Raw genomic sequence first — 6,000 nt, 5'->3', positions numbered from 1 at the left:
TTAATCCAAAGTTTGACTGGACTTCCTGTTTATAGATGAGGCCATGCAGATACCACAGTCTCTGCCGTACAAAAGGAGTCAGCAGCACAGTATTATTCTTCAGTTTTGCGCCTTACTTCACTGGTGGAATTTTCTTTTGCTTTGCTGACAACTGAGGTCAAACATGAATCAAATACGTGAGATATGAAAAATACAGAATTAAATACCCAAGAACAGGACTCCGTGGAGCAAAAGGTACAATGAATTCTTAGCCACTGGGTTGGATGGACTTTAATGAGTCAGTAGTTCATCAGTGTTATGGAGGAGAAGCATCAGTAATAAAAAAGTACAAAAATAACAGTGTTGCTGCTTTCTGGACAAATCATCCTAGCCAGTCCAACACCTTGAATGAGGGGAGACTGACATGCAAACCACGGTCTACACATCTTTACCCTTCAGGCATACCGAGGTGATGGCAAGATCAAAGAGGCTTTTGAAATGCCAAGTTCTGAGAAAGGAAATTGGGAAATATAACTCCAGAGTTAGCTGGAGGGGGCAGGGATGAGGGTCATGTTAGAAGGTGTTAACCACTGTAGAGAGGAGACTCTTATCCCAGATGGTGCAGACATTTCGTTGTTGAAATATAACTGCGAAACTGCAACCAGCCCATCTTATAAGGTAATGAAATCTGTCACAACTTGAACATCAAAAGTGGTCACAGGCTATAAAGGAACAGTGTTTGCGGGAGCAGTAGGGACGAGAAACGTCAGACACTCGAGGCTGTGTCTCTGAGACACTATAGTCAAGAGGATCAGAAAGGAGAGGAAGGAAAAGATTGTCTTGCTGACAGCTGCCCGAGGATAGGAGCAGAGGACAAGTAAGATATTGCTTCCTTTGTAATGAATCCAAGATGTACCTCCCTGGCCTGACATTTGCTGAGTAAACTGAGTTAGTTACTCACACAGCTCCTTTTGGTCCATTCCAGCTTTCCTGTACATTCTTAGTACATTCTGTTTTAATTAGACCAGTTGAGTCTTTGATTGTTTGCAAATTCCATGCAGACTTTTCCTTAGCGGTGCTTCTAAGAAAGAGGAGCTACAGAAAGATGCCTGGAGCCTATCATAGTTGGGATGTTTGGTCAAAGGGGCATGGACTATGGAGACCTTTCTCACAAGAGATGGCACCTGCAAAACTGAGGTCTGGCAAACATGTAGGAAACACCTGGATGATCGGCCGTTTTTCCACTTCTTCATCTTTTCTTCTTCTAATTGTTTTTTTGTAAGACTTGAGCATAATGGAAGCCAAATCAGAAAGAAGGTTGTCCATCAGCTTTCATGAAAACCAGTGCTGCGAAGTAGGAATGATTTGTGCTAAACCTGCATTTATACTGAAAATTGATTAATACAAACTAATTGTAGAAAAAGAGGAGCAGACTGAAAAATGCAAGTGACAGTACAAGCCACAGCCAGCAGAGTGCAGCATCACACTAGACGAGCAGTGCATGGGCGCAACGGCAGCGAACTATTTTCCCACTGATTAAATGTGTCAGGTGCAAACAACAAATTCGCCCAGAAAAAGAATGATACCTTTCTGTTTATGCATTTTGAATAATACTTGGATACTCCAAAGTGATGAATTGTATTTTTCAACATACATGTTTTGGGGACAGAAAGGAGAAAGAATCTGGGATTTACAGTGCAAGTGAAGTGGAAGTGGGAGCCAGGAAAACCCAAGCCAAAAGTAGTAAGTTGACTGGTAAGCTGGTGACAGTGCAGGGCATTGAAATCAAATGAACTTGTAGGACTGATGGGCCAGAAAGTGAAATAAGCAGTAGTACAAGCAAAGAGAATGGGACTAGTACCTGGAGCCAGAGTTAGAAAAAAAAAATAAAAATAGTTAAAAAATAAAATAAAATAAAATAAAATAAAATAAAATAAAATAAAATAAAATAAAATAAAATAAAATAAAATAAAATAAAATAAAATAAAATAAAATAAAATAAAATAAAATGGAAGAGATGAGACAGGAGGACTCAAACAGGGAGGGAACAAGCAGAAAGAGCGTATTGTTATCAGTAAAGACCATCTCTCTCTACAGGCCTTGGGATGTGTATGTGACACTGTACTGCTTCCCGCAAGTCTCTGTGAAACCCCTTGTCTGACCAACTACAATATTGTACCATGAAGACTGAAAACATGCCATTGCTGTCTGTCATTTTGGCTGAAGACAGCAGGAAGAGGGTTTTATTTTTGTTTAAATTTTCTTTTTAAAAACCCTACAGAATTGCAGGAAAATTGTTTAAAAAAAAAAAAAAAAAAACTTTGTTAAGGTCTCCAGGTCAAATATAGATAAATCAGGCAATACCAGCATTAAAATTGTTTTTATCCAGCCCCATGTATTAATGACAGCATCTTAAAGTATATGGCCACCTACTATTTGTCCACTGACATTTTCATGCTTTTTATGGAAAAAAAAAATGCTTTGGAGATGATCAAGTTTATACAATGATGGAAGGTGTTTTTCCTCCTTCTGGCCTCATTCGTTTCCTCCTTCAGACTTCATCTGTTGCAGAGGTACAAATGACACAAGGCATGAGGAACAGGTTTGTAGAAAAAGAATGTTGTCATGGTTAAAGCCACTGGACAAACCCTGAAGAAAGAACAGTGCTTTACTTCAACACCTTTGCACCTTTGTAGGTTCACCGTGATATTTGGGAATTCACTTGGTGAAACTTTTGCTAGACAGTCGCTGCTCACTTTTGTTTTATGAGTGGTGATCATATCATCTGTACACGTGACTTGAGGCTCTCTGGTCTGCAATGTGTAGGACTACCAAAAGCTACAACTGAAGTTATACCATGCTTGAGAAAAGGACTATACCCACCCGAGTGCTCTGAAAGGCCATGTCTCAGGAGACTGAGGGAGGTGACACTTCTCATCTTAACTTCTGTGCATCATAAACCTCTGATTTGTAAAACAGCGATGACATCGTTACTTTGCCTCAAAGAGGCATTCTAGAAATTAAGTAACATTCTGGTAATGTTCAGGTACGGTAGTGAAGGCTTCCATAGTCCATCCTGCACAGTACATGAATCAGAAGTCCAACCAAGAAGCATATTGTATGATCTTATAATGAAAACCCTACCGTAATGCGTATGTACATGAAAACAAATTAAAACTGTATGGCCAATGCTGGCTCTGAGTTATTCTTTCTTTTAAAAATATCTTACATCTATCTTCATCTTAATTTCATACATCACCCTGATGTGTTTTATGCGCGTATAAAATTGTGACTGTATGTTTGTATCTTGTGTGCACATGGGATTCATTTGACCTAACAAAAGTCATCTAGACTTGATCCCATCAGTAGAAATTTTATTCTAAAGTAGGTGACCATGAAAGGCAGGATGCCTCTCTCTTCACACTGACTACTGTGAGACCCAGTCTTGGTAGTTGCTTCCTTATGGGAAATATTTTTAAGAACTAGATATCATGCATCATAGCTTAAAAAATATGGTGATATTTCACACTGCTAGTAACAACCAACCTGCTTTATTAATGGAAGGCACAATATGTACAACTACACAGTTTAACAGGTCAGGCAAGAGGAGACCAAACTAGTCAGTGGATTAGATTTCCAAACTGTGTTTTCTGACCAAACAATAAATGCATAAGTAAAATCCAACTATGATCTCAAAACTTATATTTTAGATTTATACATTATCTTTCCCAGACCTTTTTTTCCATCTGATACTTTTCCCTACCCATGTATCTAGTTCTTAGCTTAACAGCCTGCTCCATGTACTCTTAATCTGGACTGTAAACTCTGGCCTAAGGCTTCTTTATGTCTGGTCTCAGTAACACCTAACATCTGAGACACTTCTGGGGCTGGAATCTGCATGCTTCTAAAGAGCAGGCAATAAATACTCATAATACCAATGTCATAACAGTTCCCAGTAAAGTAGAAATGAAGCATCATATGCCAAAAATACATAGCTGAACCCAGACATTGTGTCCAGAAGGTGTAAACAGTACTGGTGAAATGCACTTTAACCACAGTGCACCATGGCGTGCAGACACCATGGGAATGGGAACAGAGACCGAGGAACTGAAATCCACTTTCGGCATCAGCAGGGGCTTGAAACAACCACATGAGGTTGCTATTCCATGCCAAGGGAAGAGGTAACATAACAACTGCTCTTTCCCAGCTGGAAGGGGCGGTATTCGCCACTAGCCCCATCCCACTCCACCTCTGCTGTACTGTGAGAAGGAAGGAGCCTTTTTTCTAGAGAGGGTTTTTGCACATTTCTGACTGGCCACACTGCTTGAGAACCCTGTGTACACTCCCCCTACAAAACTAACAGGTGGTGGGTAGCCACTGTCTCCTTTTCTTCATCACCTCAGTGACATGCGCAGAGCAGTTAGTGAATTCTTCTCTATGAAAGCAAAACACTTCTCCTTCTGATTTTACTAACGTAAAATCACTCTACACCAGAGATAAAGCAGTAGATTACTTGGGTTTGTGCCATGACTCCAACAACAATTACTGATAACATGAAAAGAGAGAAAGATAGTAGCATCAAAAGAGACCGAGTCTGTTTGGACTGAGCATAGCAATGAAAATTCAGACTTGTAAGACATGGGAGGCAGAGATAACACCACAGCTGTGGGATTGTACCCAAGAAGGAAGTGTGTTTTGTTCAGCCCTGGAGAATCGATGAGAGGACGCCTCTCAGATTATGTGATCTGGGACAAAATGAAGCCATGCATGGAGGTGATGAGCTTTGTGAGAAACCAACAACATTTTTTATGACACAGACAGTTTTCTGAGCTCCTCTGAGGCAGCTCATTGTTTCTCGGCTCTCACTCTTGGGTAAGAAGCGGCTGACCTCAGTTTACAGCCTTGCAAACACACAGCTAAGGTAACAAAAAAAGCCCCTTTCTACGTAAAGGCCAAAGAGAAGTCTGGCTGTTCCTGTAACACCTCTAAACAGAGGAATACCAGAAAACACCGTTCCTTGCAGCTCGGTTGATTGCTCAGCCATGCAAGCCTGGAAGGTTTGTGGCAAAGCATGAGAAGGTCCACCCACGCGGGACATGTACCCTGCTGGCTGCCAGCATCTGTGACAGCGCTTAGTCACCTCCAAGCCAGTCCCTGAAGAGAGGGTTGCTTTGGCCTCAGTGTAAGGACTCCTTCTAGAAGCCATCCGGTGCAGCTGAGTGGCGTCCCGTTCTTGGCACTTGCAGAATATTTTGAAACCAACTGTGTTGCAATGTCTGCTGTGAGCTGCTGGGGCCCTGTGACAGAGATGCCATGGAAGAAATACAGTGTCAAAAGCTCCAGGAATTACTTCTAGTAACGTCTAATCCCCAAAGTTGTTACATATGCATTATCCTTTGTTCAGTGCTGGCTTCCACAATAAGACCAAGAGCTCGTTGCCCGTACAAGTCTGTCGAGTGACCTAGGGGAACAACACAGAGCAACCCACTTCCTAGAGAGAAACCACAGCGAAGGAGTGACAATGCCCATGCTCTCTCGAGGTACTGCTGGCTGCGTGTGGAATTCACCCTTGCTCAACCAAGGTTTGCGACATTTGTGGTGAGTATCTTTAGCCTGTGTCAGAGCCATTTCTCCTGGGTGAGAAATGATTAAAGGACCTCTGGAAGAACTTTCCAGGGACGTATGCCTGGGCTGAATACAAAGACCAGCCTCCAGTGTCACAGGATGCACCACTGACTCATCCTGGAGCACACCTATTTCAGAGGAGCAGAAGTGGAAAAAGAAAGGAGTCAACTAACAGTTATGCACACAACACTTTTTTTTCCTCCCTTTAGCCCTTCTCTCTTCCTCATAAACACATGTTTTCTGGTACACTTTTTGTCTTCTCTAGCTCCAAGTCAAATGCACTTCTGTGCATTTTCACAACATTATGCTTTTCCTTAAAACATCAGTGATAGGCTGGAGAGACTGTGATAGGAGCAGATGGACAAGGTATCTAGTGGACATCCTGTTTCAGTAACA

This window comes from Anser cygnoides, chromosome 3 (genome assembly GCF_040182565.1).
Source record: "Anser cygnoides isolate HZ-2024a breed goose chromosome 3, Taihu_goose_T2T_genome, whole genome shotgun sequence".
NCBI lineage: Eukaryota > Metazoa > Chordata > Aves > Anseriformes > Anatidae > Anser > Anser cygnoides.
This window is presented reverse-complemented; position numbering follows the sequence as displayed.